This window comes from Nuphar pumila, chromosome 1, assembly GCF_984573655.1.
Source record: "Nuphar pumila chromosome 1, dmNupPumi1.hap1.1, whole genome shotgun sequence".
NCBI lineage: Eukaryota > Viridiplantae > Streptophyta > Magnoliopsida > Nymphaeales > Nymphaeaceae > Nuphar > Nuphar pumila.
The window spans coordinates 59,322,136-59,342,359 of record NC_143249.1 but is presented as its reverse complement, the minus strand read 5'-3'; the positions used below and the strand labels follow the sequence as shown (position 1 = coordinate 59,342,359).

The 20,224-nt window shown below is 38.0% G+C and overlaps 1 pseudogene; it reads left to right on the top strand.

The window, feature by feature from the left end:
• The first annotated feature begins 570 nt into the window (after positions 1-570).
• LOC149848954 (putative Ufm1-specific protease pseudogene) lies at positions 571-7,727 on the top strand (annotated as a pseudogene).
• The last annotated feature ends 12,497 nt before the right edge of the window (positions 7,728-20,224 follow it).

Here is a 20,224-nt window from a genome sequence, read left to right as displayed (position 1 = left end):
CTGAATATCGGCACTCCACAGACCTCAGCATCTGCTATGAAGTGCCCTGCTCGGCTGAGCAAAATTTGGGTTCGTAGCTGTTTTAGCGTAAGGATAGGTTTTTATGTTGGCTTAATTTCCTTTAAATCATGGATCAGCATCATTTTTTGTCTCATTTCACCGACGAATTCCCTATTTTAACATCATTATATTCTCTACGTTTGATTAATATCCCCTTTATCATTTACGACTGCAAATAAGGCCTCATTTAATATTAACCTGTGTAATCATACCTGTAAATATTAGACTGCCCAAGCAATGATATGTTGTGAGATCAATGGAATCTACTAAGGAGTTTGATCTTCAATTTCATCATAAAATTTTGTATCCCGTTGAGAGATAGTATATGAATTGTTAGCTTGGTCGTGAAGCTATTATATGTTCATGCTGAGGTGATGAAGATGGACTTAGGCTTGAAGGCATCTGTTGATAATCCTCTGTTAAAAACCAATGCTGAGTGTCGATCGGTCTATCCCATCTGCAAGGTGTTAAGCAAGATGCACAAGAGAAACAATACCACAACAGAATATCATGGCAGTTGTTGTTTCAAAATTTGTTGTCCCTGGGCTAATTGATCAATTGACTGTGTTGAAAACCAAATTTATGGGAGACCTCTCATCACAACGTTGCCAGATATGTCCACTTCACTTCTTGTCTCCTGGATTTCTGCACCCAATAACAGCTATTTATGAACTTAGTTATGGGGAGACAGAGAGAAAACAAGTTGAAATCAGAGGACAGCTTCACTTAAGGCTTGGCTTACCTATGGATCGTCCACTTCTTAGAGTTGTAAATGCCCTTACATTTGGTGTTGCAAAAGATTTCTTTGCAGATTCTGATCGGCTCAAAGATGTTCATAATGGAATGCCAAGTAGTGTTGTCTCTGGAGGTTTCGTGTCTTTGGTTGATGGTTCCTATGAATACTACCATTACCTTCAGGATGACATAAATGACAATGGATGGGGCTGTGCTTACCAATCATTGCAGACTATCATTTCATGGTTTAAGTTGCAGCATTGCACATCTATAAATGTTCCTTCACACAGAGATATTCAACAATCTCTTGTGGAAATTGGTGACAAGGATCCCTCTTTTATTGGATCAAGTGAATGGATTGGTGCCATTGAGTTGAGCTTTGTTCTTGATAAACTTACGTTGCAAGATTATAAATGTGAGATCTGGTGGAGAGCTTCCTGAGAAATGTAGAGAACTGGCTTTGCATTTTGATACTCAAAAGACACCCAGTACCCATTTCCACGAGTTGAAACTCCAAAACCCCACCCACTCACTTATCTGCTAACCCGGCACTTGTCACCCTTCACAGTCCCTATATATGCACACAACACTATACCAATGCCACTTCAATTTTTTTTTCTTTTTCTGCATACCATTTTGCATCATTTACAACAATATACAAGCATTTGCTACCTGCTGTAAACCACGCCTCTATGCACTGTGCACATGCCCCGCATGTCTTTAGCACATTTCAGCATAGTGTTTCCCTGTTTTGTGTCCAGACAATGCATCACATTCACAACCATACCTTCGTACCAGCCATTACCATGCATGTGTTCATCACCAACCCACTTCATTATACCCCTTTACAGTACAACACCTATGTATTTTCACTGCACCATTTCCCTCTCAATTATCTTCAGCCAGCTATAGTATCACTTCCTTGTCATCACAACACTATCCATCGACTACAGTGGCTTCCCAATCACCTGCTTCATCTATCAAAACTCATCTTCACGACATCCTCTGGTATTATGAACATTTACAGCAGATTATAGCTGTTGTATGTTCTCTTCCTCTGCATTCACACCTAAATCGTCACCTATATATGTCACCACCGCAACATATCATACTCACTGCTACTTATCACTTCTTCCATAACATACTTCATCATCTTTACTGCAACCACCCTGTTACACATATATTTTCTTGTGTTTGTAATAGATTCATATCTGTATTCACTTGCTTACCACTATTGCTTATGTTTTGCCAACCTACCCACAACATCATAGCTACATCCAGCAAGCTTTTTGCCACCTAGATTGAATACATTTTTGCTATTTTATCCAGTCCCATACCTTCACACGTACACAACACTTACACTAAACATCTGTGCATACTCCACCACTCATTAGATATAAATTTTTTTTCATTTAGAGGGTATAGGTGTATTCTAACTAACTTAGAATATCATCCATATCTTCTAAACAAGCTTACTTTAGGTTCATTACAGTTTCAGGATATTACAATTTAGGGTGTTACATGTATATTCTAATGCTCAACATATGATCCCAATATAGAATTTGTCATTTAGCTCACATTTTTTTTAGTGTGTAAGATATGTGAAAGAATATTTTGATTGTATCTTAGTTTTAAAATGATATTATGTGAATTGCTCCCTATATACATCATGTGTTAACTTGGAATTTTGCAAGGATTACGTAGAAACTGGTTTTTCTTTAGTTTAGGAGTTTGATCTCAATTCAATTCAAAATTTGTAATAGTTAGATATCAATGAAAATATTTACATTTCCTGCACTATATTAGAATGTATGAGCATATACATTTCTCTAGAACTGCTTGTTTTCATAACATTTTTTTCCTTTTGTTTCAAAAATTCACGAATGGGAACACGAATGTCACGTGCACCATTTTAATAGGAGATGATTAATTCTAAGTTGATGATTTGCATCAATGGCCATAGTCAGGATGTGAACAAAATTTAGGATTTTTATCTTTTATAGAATAACATTGGATCCACACTGGATCTCTTTGTAAAAATCATCATATTTCTAAATATTTTTTTCTTTTATTAGAATTTAACTTAAAATTAACTCAAAATATATATCAATGGCCATAATCAGGATATATTGAGAGTTAATTTCATTTTAAACTTTATAAAAGCACCAAAATATGTTTGATTCTTCACCTGAGTTTAAATATAATTATTATATGATACAATCAATGACCATAGTCAGAAATGTATCATATCTTCAATCTTATTTTAATTCACTTAAAGAATGAAATAAGATTTTCAAAATTCAATTTTAAATTCTTTAGATTCATTCATCGTATAGGATAGAATTGCATCATATTTTCAAAATTCTTTTTCAAAAACTCCAAGTGATTTTGAGTATTTTCTTCATTTCTCAGATCAATTCTTATTTTTCAGATTCAAAATTTTATCTCATTTTCAAGACTCAAAATTCGATTTTAAAGATTGACTTTGAAATTTCAAATTCATGTTGTATTCAAAACTTCAATTTCCAAGTCAAAATTCAAAACTTCAAAGTTCAATTTAACTTTGAAGTTTCAGACTCATCTTCTGATTCAAAATCAAGTTCATTTTCTTATCTTCAAATTCAAAATCAAAGTTTGAGATTGATTCTGGATCTCAAAATTCAATTCTTCTTCTAACAAGTTTTTAAATTCAATTCGGGTTTTCAAAACACAAACCCATCTTCAAAAGTCCCATTTGGACTTTCAAAATCCAAATCCAAAGTTAGAACCCCACTTCATCTTGGATTCTAGATCTCAGACCAAAATCCAATTTAGGATCCAGAATCCAATTCTATCTTGGATCTCAGACTTCAGACCCAAATTCTATTTTAACCAGAATCCAATTCTATCTTGGATCTCAGACTTCAGATTGGAAATCCATTTTAGGACCCAGAATCCAACTCCATCTTGGATCACAGACTTCAGATCCAAATTCCATTTAGGATCCAGAATTTAATTCCACCTTAGATCTGAGACTTCAGATCCAAATTCCATTCCAAATTTTGCATCCCATTTTATTTTGGATCTCAGATTTCAGATTCAAATTTCATTTTAGGATTCAGAGTGTGGATTTAAATTCTATCTTGATTTTTGGATTTCAAATCTGATTCCATTTTCATATCCCATCTAGGTCTCTTAAATCCAATTCTATTTTTCAAACTCAATTTGGATTTCTCAAATCTCATTCTGACTTCAAGCTTCAAATATAGAATTCAAAATATTCACTTCCTCTCGTAAATTCAAGTTCAAAATTCTAAAATCCAAGGTCCATTTCTGCCTTTGAAACTTCCTTTCCTTTACCTTATTATCTCAACATCCTTCTCAAAAGTCAAGATTTATTCTCAAACTCTGGTTATTTCAAAGACTTAGAACTTCAAAATATTTTTCCTGATCTATCGTAAGTTCTAAGTTAGATTCAACCATTCAAAAATCATTTCTTCACTCTATTATCAGATTCATCTCAGAGACACTTGAACATTTTCAAATCACTTTTCAAAAGAACATACATCCTTGAATTGCACAAGCATTATTCTTTGTGCATTTAAACTTAGAAAAAATTCTTATATAATATTTTAGCAAAGCAAAAAGGCATAAAATTCGACCCTTGGTTCGATTACCCCTGGTAAAGGTGCCAAGAACGGTCGAAACTCGTTCCGACGAGCAAATCCCGTCTCCCAAATTTTTCCCGCAATATTTCAAAACGGAGGCGAGTAATTTTTCTAAATATTTTCAAAATTAAGGTCAAGTGAGACCTTGCAAAAGAGTTCCTCTCTCTTCTTCCTTTTTCTCATTCTCTCTTCTTTTCTATCTTTTTATTCCCGTTCAAAAAGAGAATAGAGGTTAGAAAGGCGAAGAGAAAGGAAAAGATGAACGAGAGGAAAAATTTTGCGATGCTCACAGGTTTGGCGTCCGTAATGGGACTCGTCTCTGTCTGGTTGAATTCATGCCCTTTGCTTTGCTTTAATATTTTTTAAGTCTTTATTCTACAAATGTCAGCTTCATTTCCATGCAAAGCTTAGGAGCCTAGACTCTGTCCTAAGCTGACATCATTGCATATAGGATTTAAGTATGGTTTGGTAGGACCATATTGAGGAGATTATTCCATGTTCACACTAGACTTAGGTCTAAAATACAACTCTCCTCAATTCTAGGGATTGAATATAATCAATGTATGCAAGTGTATGCTTCTATTCATTTGTATTCATCTCTTTTAGGACTTGCATTAGAGCTGTCTGGTTTTATCTGCATGTTGAACATATTTTTGAAAACATCCCTATCTATATTGTCCCGGTCTTCACGTTGCTGGGTTGTCTCACTGAACCATAGTTTGGGAGAGAGCCTCACAAATGGACCACTTATTTGGGTTTGTGCCCCCCTACCACATACCTAAGGGCCATAGTCCGAGGTATATCGGTAGGTGCTCAAGAATGTTGGGAAACCATTACCTTAGAACCAGAGAAATATTTCTATGCCACGTACTTCGAGCTTCGGTTTGAGTATATCGACATATCTTGATTGGAATCAGATGATCTAAACCTTAGAGTTAGGATTAAGGTCCTACCAGCTATTTCAAATATTGCATTTAGAGTCAGCTTTTAGGGAGTGTTGTGTGCGCATCCTTGTTTGTGCAGCTTTGGTTATACGATGTTTCTCTCATATATATGTATCAAACCTTTCTAAAAAACCTTGGGTGTATTATTCAAAACTTCTCCTTACTTTCAGAAACCTCAGGTGTATATTTTCCCTCTACCTACATTATTTTCTCTTTTAGATCCAATTTTCTTCAAAAAACCCTGAAAAATCCTTTTTAAAATTTTCCGGTTTTTCAAAAATCTCCAAGTTTGTATCTATTCTTCAAGAGTCTATCCATAAGTCTTGCATTCTATCTGATTCTCCTCATTCTTCTTTGCCCCAATATCATTTTAATGGCGTCTGATTCTCTCGATGTTGTCTTTCCTAGAGATCATGTCTTCTATCAGATACATGATGAATCCCCAGATCATCGGGCCATCTAGTCTCATCCTTTCTTCCCTCGGTGGTATTATTCTTGGTTCGCCACCTTCTTGCGTATGTTCCTAGACAACTTGGATGACTGTGGGTTGGAGATGGCATCGGCAGTAGGCAAGCGAACCATCAATGGAAGTCTGATTCAGGCTATGGCAGAGCGGTGGAATCCACGTACCTGCACATTATGGTTTCCATGGGGAGAGATGACTCTACTGATGGATGAATTCAATGATATTATAGGATTGCTCGAACCAGCTGGTCAGCCAGATGATCCTGTCGAGCAACAGTTCCTGATCAACATCAAAGGGATAGATATTCGAGAAGCTTTGGCCAGAGCAACAAGGAGCAGATCTTGGCCTCTCATTGAGATCGATGGGAATCAGTTCATTGACTTGTTCGGACTCTATCGCAAGTACGAAGCTTACGAAGAGGTTGACACCTTGTCTCGAGCAACGAAAGACAAAATTCAGCATGCCATGATGCTATGCACAGTGGGATTAGCTTTCTTCCAAGATGGTCAGAATTTTATAGATGTCAGAGTTGCCCAACTCTTTCAAAGATGGGGAAGCAAGCAGACCCGTCAGCTTTCAGTCTCTATGGCCGCTTTAGCCTTTCTTTACCGAGGCTTGGCTCATTTCGCTCTTGGAGAGACCATTCTGGTGGAAGGATGCACTTATGCCTTGCAGTCGTGGTTTCTGCGACATGTTCCAGCAAAGGCCAGTTCTTTCAGATTCAACAGCAAGCAACTGAAGACGGTCATTCAGTATCAAGCCTTGATTGAGAAACTACATCAGGAGGAGATTGTTTGGGATTTCTTCGACAGACGAGAATCAATTCCTTATTATACTTATGCTCGCAGCAAGCGTTAACGATTGCTTGGCCCCTTCTTCTGTGTCGATTATCAGCCAGAAAGATGTCTCAGACAGTTTTTGCAGCGGCAGGTTCGCGCCAACATTCACTTCCCAACGGGTAACATGTCAGAGTTCAATCTGCAGTCGGATCAGTGGTTTGGGGCATACCATGTAACCAAATATACTTGGGATTCCTTCATTTCTCTATTTGTATTTCTGGGATCAAATGTATCTTCTGAATATCAAGAGTGGTGGCAAAATGTCTGCCCACCCTATCTTTGTCCTTGAATTTATATCAATAAAGTTTACTTTTTTTACTGAAAATCTTTCTTTTTGGGCCAAATTTTATTCCTTTTATTTGTTTTATAGCATAAAATGGTCACAATTTTGGTGACAACATCATCCTGGGTAAATGGGACATTCCTCCTACTTCTCTTCAATATCTTTTATCATGGTTGACGACCTCGCCTAGGTGACAAGGCACATCTTTTCGTTATCATAAAAACGGTAACACAATTATCACAAGTCTTGTGATGACCCGATCCTCGGTAATGGGATAATCTCTTAAAAAATTGTCTACCAAAACTCTTTATTCTTTTCTCAAAAAATTTTGATTTTCAAAAGATTTCTTCCATACTCTAACAATTCCCTTATTCTGCAGAAAAACTTTGGCATCTCAAGATGGTTCCGACTAGAACTGGCAAGCAGACTGTTCAGCAGCACAGTGACAGCGAGAAAGAAGAAGTGAATTCTCCCAGATCGTCTAAGGGACATGACTCAGGGGAAGAAAGTGATGTTGATCCTGCCATGTACAAAGTGTTCCAGAAGATGATGCCGAAAATGATGGCTAAGCAGGCTAATGCTGGTCCAAAGAAAACCACAACTATAAGTAAAATCAAGAAGAAACCCATGAAAAAGCATGTCAAGATCAGTAAACAGAAAATCCAGCGTGACAGCACTTTTGAGAACTCAGAATTGGCAGAAGAGGACTCTGAAGAAGAAGAGCAACTGATTTATATCCTAAAACATCTATGACAGTCCAACAGGGCAGTTGAGGAGCCTGTATTAGTGAAACTCAAGTACGGGGCCCCCGCAGAGGATCCGATCCAAGCATTAACAAAGATAGTTAAGGATCTGTAAATCTGAGACAAAGGGAGGAAATCATACACCAGGCAGGATTTTTACCTTGGATTGGAAGGGGATAACAATCTGGAGAACCTCCCCAGGAAGTTCATTAAGTTTGATGGAACCGGCGATCCCAAGGCTCATCTGGCCATGTTTTTTGCAGAATGCGCCAGGTTCAGCGAAGATAACCGCGCCCTCTTCCTATGCTTCCCCGGTAGCTTGGAAGGCATAGCTGCCAAGTGGTATGCCGAGTATGTCAATCCCATTGAATTGAGGGATTTTGACAAGGTTGTCAACATGTTTATCGAGCGCTTTCTGTTCAATACAGAAGCTTTGCCCACGCTCAATCACCTATATGACCTCAAGCAGGAACCCAATGAGAGGGACAGCGATTTCATCCACAAGTGGAGAAGTATTTGTAACAAGATGAGGAATCCCATTTCTGAGGAGCATGCCCTCCAAATTATCCTCAAGTACTTCTTACAACCTTTGAAAAGCCTCATTTTTTCATACCCATCCAAATCATTCATCGAACTGACAGAACGAGCAGAATGGCTCGAAATGGGAGTAGAGAATGAAATATATGAAGGTATCACTCTCGTAAAAAATATTCAGGATCAAAAGAAGAAGACACATTTTACTTACTCGGCCGACACTCCAGGTGACAATCTTGGTAGTAGCAGCAAGAACGGCAGCGGCAGTGGCACGAATCCTGAGCAGAACAGAGGGAGAAAAGGAAAGTTCTTTAAGAACAATGATAAACCTCTTTTAAGCGGTCCTCAACAAAAAGGGGATCTTCAGGAAAAGCCCAAGCATATCAATTGGAGCAGAGATCGTAAATTTACTCCTTTGGACCAGCCTCTGGAAAAAGTTCTGGAATATCTATTATCCCACGGAATGGTTAAACTTCCCAAAGTTGCAGATCCACCAGTGATCATGGGAAGATTCAAAGAGAAATATTGCAAATTCCACAGGGCGATGGGCCATGATACAAAGTATTGCTTTGTCCTGAAGCACTTGATTCAGGACTGCATTGACAAAAGCATCCTCATAGAAGATGAAGAGGAAAGCAAAATTGAAATTCTATCAGCTCCATTCCCAAACCATTCCACATCAACCATTTTAGAACACTCATTTCTTTCACAAAGCCATATACATCCATGCTCCGAGAAGGACATAAGTCTCCAGCATCAGGTAATGGTTCTGCATCGAGACCAGCCTACATCCCAGAAAATGAACATCATCTCAGTTTTGAACCAAATGAATTCATCAGTTGAGAGCAGAAAAACTCAAGTTTTCCCAAAAAGATTCATTAAAAAGGAAGTCTTAGCAGAGGAAGCAAAAACCTCTAAAGCAGCAGAAGAACGGGCCAATAGTCTCAAGAAGTCGACCACGGCGCTCTCCAACATTTCCATCCTAGAATTGACTCATGATTCCCCTAAGCATCAAGAAAATGCTAGATGATTTATTGAGGAAAATTAAGGTGAAGCCAGGCACTACGCCAGAAGATATGGCACAAATAGTGAATCAGGCAATGACTAATGCGCCTATCACCTTTTCTGACGAGGATTTGCCAAAGCCTCATTTCTTCCATAACAATGCATTGTACATCGTGGTAAGGACCAGGGGAATGACTGTCCCGCATGTACTTGTTGATGGAGGCAGCAACCTCAACATTTGCCCAGAGATGACAGCGAAGGCCTTGGGATTAAAAGAAGAAGAATATGTGTTTGATCCTATTACAATCTATGGCTTTGACAATCACGGACAGACTGCAAAGGGTAAGATCTTTCTGAAAATCTTCATTAATTACTCAATACATACAGTCTTATTCCATGTCGTCAATGTGCCGCCAACTTATAATCTTCTGTTAGGATGAACATGGATCCACAATGCTAATGACGTTCCATCAACCCTCCACCAGTGCATAAAATGGTCCAAGGGAGGAATGATTACCACCATTCTGGGAGAAGATCCCAAAGAAAGGCTGCCACAACCTATGATTCCCCGTCCAACATTTACAGCGGATATCCCCAGCATCTGAGAAGCTGATGAAATCAACCTCAGCGAAAGCTTAGAAATGCTGAAGCTGAAAGATGTCCTGGAAGAAGAAAATGTTGCAACCACGATCCAATGGCAAGGACCCTGTTTCTTCAAGTTAGGAGGACGTATCAACTACACCTCCTTCAAAGATCATCCCTTATTTCCATAATTTTCCAAAGCAAGAAAAAGATTTGATCTGCTGATAAAACATGGATACCTGCCATTCTGAGGCATGGGGAAAAATGAGGACGGCATAGTGGAGCCTATCATTCCCGTTCAGCATTCAGACAGTTCAGGGTTGGGGTTCACCGACCAAGATTCTAGCAAGAAAATAGTATTTGTCAGAGGAAACAAATGAGAAGATGATGCCTTAGTTTTCCTGCTTTCTGTCCTTGTTTTCTGTTAAATCTTGTAGGGATGACACCGTCCCATCTTTTTGTCAGTCTTGTAAATATCATATTTTCAATCAATGAAAGATCAATCTTCTCTTCATATTTGGGCATCTATCATTCTTGCTTATATTTTGTCTGTGCCATTTTTCCTACTGTTCTTATACAAAAAGCTTGTTTTGGCTCGTACTTTGTCTTAAAAACATTTCTTGACGTTTCAGAACCATCAAAAACATAATTCCTGAATCGATGAAGAATTTCATTATCAATCCCAAATATTTAAAATTGGCAAAGATTCCTAAGATGAAAGTCAGAGCAGAAGTCAGCCAGGCAATAGAGCAGAGCGAAGAGCTAGCAGAGTTTGATTCAACCATGCAAAAATTGCCAGAATTTGCTTATATTCAAAAGCAGGGTGAACCATCATCTTTGGTTCAAGATCCAACTGAGGATATCAACATTGGTTCGGAAGATGATCCGAGAATCCTCAAAATCGGTTCGAGTCTAAATGCAGTTGAAAAAGCAAGACTCATCCAATTCCTTAAGTAGCATCAAGAAGTATTTGCTTGGACTTATGAAGACATGCCAGGGTTAGACCCCAAGTTGGTTGAGCATCAACTCAAGTTGAAACCAGATTCCAGACCAATCAAGCAGAAATTGAGGAAGTTAGACCCTCGAGTTGAGCAACAAGTTAAAGAAGGACTTGAAGATTTGTTAAAAGCAGGCTTCCTCCGAGCCATAGATTACCCAGACTGGTTGGCAAACATCATGGCAGTCCCTAAAAAGAATGAAAAAGTTTGGATTTGCATTGATTTTAGGGATCTCAATAAGGCTACCCGAAAGATGATTATCCACTTCTCAACATTGATCTGTTGATCGATAGCACAACGGGTCATGCCATATTTTCTTTCATGAATGGATATTCAGGCTATAATCAAATCAAGCTAGTTGTTCGTGATCAGTCAAAAACTTCATTTACTACACCATGGGGAACCTTCTGCTATACAGTCATGCCGTTTGGGCTCAAAAATGCTGGGGCAACTTATCAAAGGGCAATGACCGTTATTTTCCACGATCAGATGCATAAGAATATGGATGCCTATGTAGATGACATTCTAGTCAAGTCTAAAGAAGAAGATGATCACTTCGATGCTCTTGGTCAAGTTTTTGAAAACTCATTCTCTATAAGTTGAGACTTAATCCTCAGAAATGTGTTTTCGGAGTTGAGTCCAGAAAATTGCTCAGTTTTATTATCATCAAGAAAGGAATAGAGGTGGATCCGGCAAAAGCAAAAGCAATTATTGATATGCCACCTCCAACTAATCTTAGGGAACTGCAAAGTCTTCAAGGGCGTATTTAGTCTATTCGCAGATTCATCTCCAATTTGGCCATGAAATATGAACCCTTCAATCATTTGCTAAGAAAAGGAGTAAAACTTGAATGGGGATCAGAATGCCAACTCTCATTTGAGCGCATCAAGCAATATCTCCTTAACCCACTAGTTTTGAAGCCACCAAAATTGGGGAAGCCTCTCTTATTATATATTTCTGTCAATCATAATGTCTGTGGTGGATTCCTCGCACAGTATGAAGAGGACAGCCTGATAAAGCACGCCATCTATTATGTGAGCAAAACTTTCATTGACTATGAAAAGAAGTATTCTCAGATAGAGAAGACTTGTCTAGCTCTAGTTTGGATGTGCCAGAAATTAAGACATTACTTGTTGGGTTCTAAAATCAAATTTCTATCAAAGCTTAATCCTCTCAGATACATTTTGAAACAACCATTTCTCACTGGATGGATTGCGAAGTGGCAAGTCCTCCTGATGCAATATGACTTAGAGTATGTTTCTCAAAAGTCGATTAAAGGCCAAACGATCGCAGATCAGTTGGCAGATTTTCCTCTAACAGAAAAAATTAAAGCAAAGGATGATTTTCTTGATGAACACGTGTGCAATGTCCAACAACCCTCAGTTTGGAATCTCTTCTTCGATGGCTCTAAAAATATGTCTGGCATAGGGATTGGAGTTTTATTAATCACTCCAGAAAAAGAAATGATCCCTTATTCTCTCAAGCTTGGTTTCCAGTGCACTCATAATATGGCCGAGTATGAAGCTCTAATATAAGGCCTCAAAATTCTGCAAAGTTTCAATGTCAAAAAAGTACATGCCTTTAGCGATTCGTTACTTGTTGTCAGACAAGTTAACATTGAATGGCAAGTAAAAGATTCAAAATTGATTCCCTATCAGAAGATCGTTCTAGATCTTGTGGACCACTTTGAAGAATTTCAGCTTAATCACATCAGAAGAGAGCACAATCAGATAGCTGATGGCTTAGCCAGCCTGGGCTCCATTTTATCCTTTAAAGGCAGCGAATCATGTCGTTCCTTCGAAGTTGGCAGACTTGAGCAACCTGCTTTCATTTCGACCATGCAAGTAAACCAGGTCAATCAGAAGGAGAAGCCTTGGTACCAAAATATCAAAAATTTCATTGAGATTGGTGAATTTCCACCAGAAATGCCAAAAAGGGAGCAACGTGCAATTCGGCGCATGTCTACCTGTTATTTCATCCTTGCCATTGTCCTCTACCGCCGTGGGTTCAGTTCTGAATATGCAAGATGTTTAGACAAAGAAGAAGCCATAGAGATTGTCCAAGAGGTGCATGAAGGGATTTGTGGTGGCCATGTTGGCTATCAAACTCTCGTCAAGCAGATCGTCCGAGCAGGGTACTACTGGAATATCATGCAACAGGACTGTCATCGATTTGTGAAGAAGTGTGTCAAGTGCCAAATGCACGCACCTTTCATTCATGCACCAGCCACATATCTACAATCAGTCATTTCTCCTTGGCCTTTTTCTATGTGGGCTTTCGACGTCGTAGGCCCAATTACTCCTGCTTCCAATGACCACAAATACTTTCTGGCTGCAACAAAATACTTCACAAAATGGGTTGAAGTTGTTACTCTACGCACGGTAGAAGGCCGCCATGTGGTTTCTTTCATTCACAAGAACATTCTTTGTCGCTTCGACATACCACATGATATTGTTTCAGACAATGGAAAGCCATTTAAAAAATGAGAGGATGAAAACCTTTTGTTCTAAATTCAAAATTTGCCATCATTTCTCCGCTCCCTACTATCCTCAAGGAAATGGCCAAGCAGAGGCTACCAATAAGATTATGATCCGCATTTTGGAAAGGACTATGAGAACAGGTCGAGATTGGCATGAGAAAATTCATGATGCGCTTTGGGCATACCGAACCACAATTCGGACTCGGACTAATGCCACTCCTTTAGAACTTATTTACGGAACTGAAGTAGTGTTACCTCCTTATGTCCAGAAGCCCGCTCTCAAATTTGCTTCCCTTATAGAATTGTCACTTGATCAATATCAGCAGCAAAAATTGGTGCAGCTGGATCTACTAGATGAAAAAAGGCTCAAGGCAGCAGAGCATGCTCAAGCTTATTGACAGAGAGTAGCTCGACACTATGCCAAGTCCGTCATTGAGAGAAAATTTTGAGTTAACGATTTGGTGCTTAGATCGACAGCTCATCTCAAGCATCGACCACGTGGCAAGTGGTCACCCAATTGGGAAGGCCCTTATATGGTTAAAAAAACATTACCTCGCAATTCATATCGTCTGATCAATGCCGATAGAGTGGAAATGCCAGATCCTGTCAATGCTCTGCATCTGAAGAAATTTTATACTTGAAATGTTCATTCTAAAGCCTTTTATACTCTTTAAAGAGTTCTTTTAATAAAACAATGATCTTCTATCAATTCTCATATCCTTCCCCATGATACTGGGGCATTTTATTTTGATCTATAATTGTCTCCCTTCATCATATGCAGGCAGGATTAGACAAAATTCTTTTCTCAAATTCTACTAATTCTCAAATGATCTTGTGATCTTTAATAATTTCATTCATATGGTTTATTTTCTCAATTTAATCAAATTTTCACCAAATTATTGCCAATTTTTGTCAAATTTTAACAATCTTTCGTCAATTTTACTATTGAATTTTTATCCATCTTTTTCTTTTAAAATACCCTTTCAGGTTAAAGGATAAACCTGATGCCTCCTTTCAATGAGGTATTCTTTTTATTATTATTCCCCTGTTCAGTATAAGGGGATAAATCCTGAAAGTGGACCACGTACAATTAAAACTATGATGGTCCATTGAATTTAGAATTTTCACCAAGAATCTTTACTTTCTAAAATCATTTTAAAAAGCTAACTCATCTTCACAACCCAGTCCTCGGACTGGTTATTTCTCAAACTTTTTCAATCCTATATTGAGCTCATTTTCAAAATCCGGTCCTCGCACCGATAACTTCCTAAATTCAACCTTTTGATCAAAGCTTTTTCTACAAATCAAATTCTGACTTGAATTTCCAAATTTGACTTATTCCAAAGGATCTAGCAGCTCACTGGTCGTGTATTTCCAAAGGATCCAGCTTTTGCTGGTCATGTGTTTCAAAGGATCCAGCTTTTGCTGGTCATGTATTTCAGAGGATCCAGCTTTTGCTAGTCATGTATTCCAAAAGATCCAGCTTTTGTTGGTCATGTATTTCAAAGGATCCAACTTTTGCTGGTCATATATTTCAAAGGATCCAGCAGTTCGCTCGTCATGTATTCCAAAAGGATCCAGCAGCTCGCTGGTCATGTATTTCAAAAGATCCAACACTTGTTGGTTATGTATTTCCGAAAGATCCAACACTCGTTGGTCATGTATTCCCAAACGATCCAGCTTTTGCTGGTCATGTATTTCAAAGGATCCAGCAGTTCGCTGGTCATGTATTTCAAAAGATCCAGCTCCCGCTTGTCATGTATTTCAAAAAGACCAAGCTCTCGCTGGTCATGCATTTCAAAAGTTCCAGCTCACGATGGTCAAGCTCCCAAATCAATCTGTTCCATCAAATCAAACCTTCAGGATGCAATTTCTCAATTCTATTATTTCCAAACCTTCAGATCTTTAATCTCTCAATTCTATCAGTTCCTAAACCTTCGGGTTGCAATATCTTCAAAAAATTCCATCATTTTCTCAACCCTCGGGTTATAATCTCCCAATTTCAATCATTTTCAAACCTTCAGATAAAACCTTTTTCAATAAAAAATCCAGTTTTTCATAACTGGTCGGGATTTTCAAAATCCAGTTTCTCATAACTGGTCGGGATTTAAAATCCAGTGTTTTCACTGGTCGGGATTTTCAAAATCTAGTTTCTCATAACTGGTCGGGATTTAAAATTCAGTGTTTTCACTAGTCTGGATTTTCCAAATCCAGTTTCTCATAACTGGTCGGGATTTAAAATCTAGGGTTTTCACTGGTTGGGATTTTCAAAATCCAGTTTCTCATAACTGGTCGAGATTTAAAATCCAGTGCTTTCACTAGTCGGGATTTTCAAAATCTGGTTTCTCATAACTGGTCGGGATTCAAAATCCAGTGTTTTCACTGGTCAGGATTTTCGAAATCCAGTTTCTCATAACTGGTCGGGATTTAAAATCCAGTGTTTTCACTGGTCGGGATTTTCAAAATCTAGTTTCTCATAACTGGTCGGGATTTAAAATTCAGTGTTTTCACTAGTCTGGATTTTCCAAATCCAGTTTCTCATAACTGGTCGGGATTTAAAATCCAGGGTTTTCACTGGTTGGGATTTTCAAAATCCAGTTTCTCATAACTGGTCGGGATTTAAAATCCAGTGCTTTCACTAGTCGGGATTTTCAAAATCTGGTTTCTCATAACTGGTCGGGATTCCCAAAATCTAAAAGTCAAGTTTTCCAAAGTCTGATCTTTACACCATTCCTCTAAATTACAGCTAAAGGTCTCATCAAAATTTATATTGAGTGATTATTTCACAAAAGGATTCTGGAACATTATGCCAATTTGCTAAAAATAGTTGTTGATTCCAATATTCTTGCTACACAAAAGAATTACCTCAGATTACTTCTAGCATTCTTTCCAAAATGGTGCAACGTTTTGCGAAAAAGGGATAAAATTCAAATCTTTTCCTTGTTGATCAACCAAGATGATGTAAGAAAGATCCTCGATATGATTAGTTAAAGAAATATTCAATGATGTTGAAAAGCCAGAAGCGAATTGATATTGATCACGGCTATGGCACGTATTTAAAGACGTCTATCTGACAATCAGGCAGTGGAAATATCTTGGACTATAAAAAGAATCCACTCCACCCATATCTTCTCATTCATTTTAAGTTGCAATCAAATATCTGCAAAAGGGATCTCTCAACTGTCATCAAGATGAAGACGAATATGCGAGCTAGACCCCCGGGGCCAAAGAAGATTTGGATTATCTCCGAGATGAAGGAGTTTGTAAAGGATCCTTCCAGGGAAAGTTCAGATCACTGTCGAGATGAAGGCGAGTGTGATGAACCTACCGACAAACCCTAAAAGATATTTGATTTCTGCTCTCATCTAAATACCTTTTTGAGTCAATATCATCAATAGAATTCCTGAGACAAAAGAAGGATCAAAACATCTCCAAGATGAAGGAGTTTGTGACGTACCCTTTCCCAAAAAAGAGAGAAAAGTCAGGACACATCCAAATGAAGGATGATGTAAAAGCCCGAAAAAGTTCAATGACTCAAAAAGAGTGCAAAAAGATCATCATGGGAAAACACCCAGATATCAAACTGCCAAAGTTGTCAGAAGTCATCTTTTCTCATGCGAATATCTTTTGTCAATATCTTTTTACTAATCGCTTTTATGAAAATAAGAATATTTCTTCTCTTCTCATACCAAGGAAATGGATAGCTTCCTTAAAGAAAATCATCAGCGCTAAAATTTTGAATTTGACTCTTAAAACCGAGGAGTTAACCTCGATGGAGGAAATACTCTAGGTAAAAGAGGGAATATCTTTTGCACATACGTGCACATTTTCAAGCATTTGAGTCAACTACAATCTTATCTTATTGGCTAAATTTTCTGGCTATTCCAAGAATGAAATAAACATTCAATATCCATTTTGATGCAACCTAGTGTTGTTTATATTTCCCAAAAGAGTTTCCTCCTTTAGGAGAAGTATCTCTTCCTGTCCCATCACGGTTTCTTCACTCAAGAAATCTGTATGGTCGTTCCCACTCAGATTAAGGGTCAAAACCTGAATTTTCAGCGAGAGGTCATTGATTTCAAAAGCTATTTCAGTCTCAGTAATGAGACACCCATATCACCCCTTTTCCAAAGCTTTAGGGAACCCTATTTTTTTCTCCTTTCGCAAACCCCTTTCGGATTTGTTCGTCCAAACTCCGAAGGTCCCATCATGGTTTCTTCGTTCGAGGATTCCATTTGGTCGCCTTATTCAGGTTAAGGGTTAAGCCTGAACCTCATGCCACGAGGTATCTTCTTTTTCAGGTTTTGGTTAAACCTGAATCTCGTTCCAACGAGATTTCTCATTTTGACGAGGTGATTTCTTCCAATCCCATCATGGTTCTTCCCATCGAGGAATCCATGCTTTGCATGTCCATCCAAAAAAGGATTTTACTTGAGCTTCATTTTACAAGGCATTTTCCAAAAAATGTCCCATCAAGGTCCTCATGTATTTCTTTCTTCATCCAATTCATCTTGATATATCTTCGTCCCATCCAGGTTAAGGGCTAAACCTGAATCATTCCAAAAAGCGTATCTTGTCCCACCCATGAGACTTGATCAAAATTCTTTTTTCACCATTTCAGGATTCTCATCCAAAGTCCCATCACAATTTCCTCATCTTCTATTGTTTAGTCATATCATTTTTCGAAGATTTCGTCTCCCCAAAACCATTCAGAATAAAGTATTATGCCTGAGAAAGCCATATCTTCAAAATAAATTCTTCCACACCCAGTTTAGATCCGCTGACTGGGGTATTTTTTTTAAATTTAAGTGTTTTCTTTGCCACTAAGCTCGGCTTTCAACCGACTTACTAGCAAAGAGGGGCATCTGTAAACACCCCAAATTTTTCAAAAGTTTTGTAAAATGTCCCTTTTGCCCCTGGCCCCATCTTCTGAGAAAATCAAGGCAATTTCGAAACCCAATTTCAGTTATTCTTCAGATTTTCTAGATTAAATTCCATGTTGATATATTCAACTCAATTTCGGATCCGGACCCAGTGTTTGAAATCCAAATCTGAGCCTCGTTATTTAATTCACAAATCAAAATTACAAAATTACCAAAAGCATTTTCTGAATGGCTCAAGCAGCTCATCCAGTATCCATTTGGATCAGCTATCTTATATTTTCTCGATCTGAGGTTCGGAACTCGAATATCACCTCAAACTCCAAGTCCAAACTTGCTTTCTGAAGAATTTTTCAGAGAAATAGCTTTGAATTCTCAAGAAAACCCTCCTTTGTAAATATTTTTCAAAAATACAAAAAAAAATTAAATCTTTGTTTTCCTGTAAATTTTAGAATTTTATTCCAAAAATACAAAATATGGAAAAACAACACAAAAACCAAAAAAATCAGAAAAACTATGCGAGGAACGAGTGGTTTTAAAACCTTTTTAAAATTGGTTTCACTAAAAAATTCTTTTAAAACCACTTTTTGAAAAATTATTGTAAAGGGATCCTCTTTTTGGAAAATTTTGAAATATGCAACGGCCCCTCTCTTGCGCATTTCCTCCTCTGGAAGCTTCCATCGAGCTCCTGTTCGCAGGGTGGCTCTCCACCTTCCATCCTTAACGATCCTCTTTATTCTCCACCCTCAATCCTCAACGGATTTCCCTGCTCGAGCATTCCATTTCCCTTTTAAGAAAAAGCCTCCAAGCTTCTTCTGGGGATCGGGTTTTCTCTTCAAGCATCCATCATCCACCCTCTCGAAACATCCATTATGCTTACCTTCACCCCCTTTACTTCTTCTTCTTCTTCACTTCCTTTTCCCCATCTCCTCTCGGTTTCTTCTCTTTCACTCTCTTGGCGAAAATGCAATCGAGCCTGCAGTAGTGCACAAAGGAAGACCTCTCCTCCTTCAACCAAAAGCAAAGAATCTGGTAAGAACCTTATTTTTTGTTTTTTTGTTGTCATTTTCAATTTCTTAAATTCCTCGGTTTGCCCCATTGACGCACTATCGAGTGTGTTGGGTTGCTTATAGCAACCCCAACCCCTTTTTTGTGCTATAGCAAATGGAACCGCCGTTCCAACATATTTTCTTCATCTGTTTTATATTTTATTTTTTGTTTATTCCAGTTTATAGTCAATTTATTCCTGATTTTTTGTTTGTTATTTCCTGTTTACATCAGAGTCTTGATCCCGTCCTGATGAATCGATGTGGGTTTCAATTTTTTATTCTATGTCCTACTCTTTATGTTAGTCTCAATTAGCTAAATACATTCGAATTCCTATTTTGATTATACCAAATTCATTATTCTCATTTCTGTTGCATTACGGCTCAAAGTGCCATCGCCACTGCAATTCCCACATCTTGTTGGTACTTTTAGTCATCTTTTTTTTTAGCATGTTTAAATTCTAGTTTCTGCCTCATTTTTTTCTCTCATTTTTGCTCATAGCAATCATCATGTAATATGTCACTGGCATTTGAACCTAACCCAAACAACTGAATATCGTCACTCTACAGACCTCAGCATCTGCTGTGAAATGCCCTGCTCGGTTGAGCAAAATTTGGGTTCGTAGCTGTTTTAGCGTAAGGATAGGTTTTTATGTTGGCTTAATTTCCTTCAAATCATGGATCAACATAATTTTCTGTCTCATTTCACAAACGAATTCCCTATTTTAACATCATTATATTCTTTGCGTTTGATTAATACCCCCTTTATCATTTACGACTGCAAATAAGGCCTCATTTAATATCAACCTGTGTAATCATACCTGTAAATATTAGACTATCCGAGCAATGATCTGTTGTGAGATCAATGGAATCTACTGAGGAGTTTGATCTTCAATTTCATCATAAAATTCTGTATCCCGTTGAGAGATAGTATATGAATTGTTAGCTTGGTCGTGAAGCTATTATATGTTCATGCTGAGGTG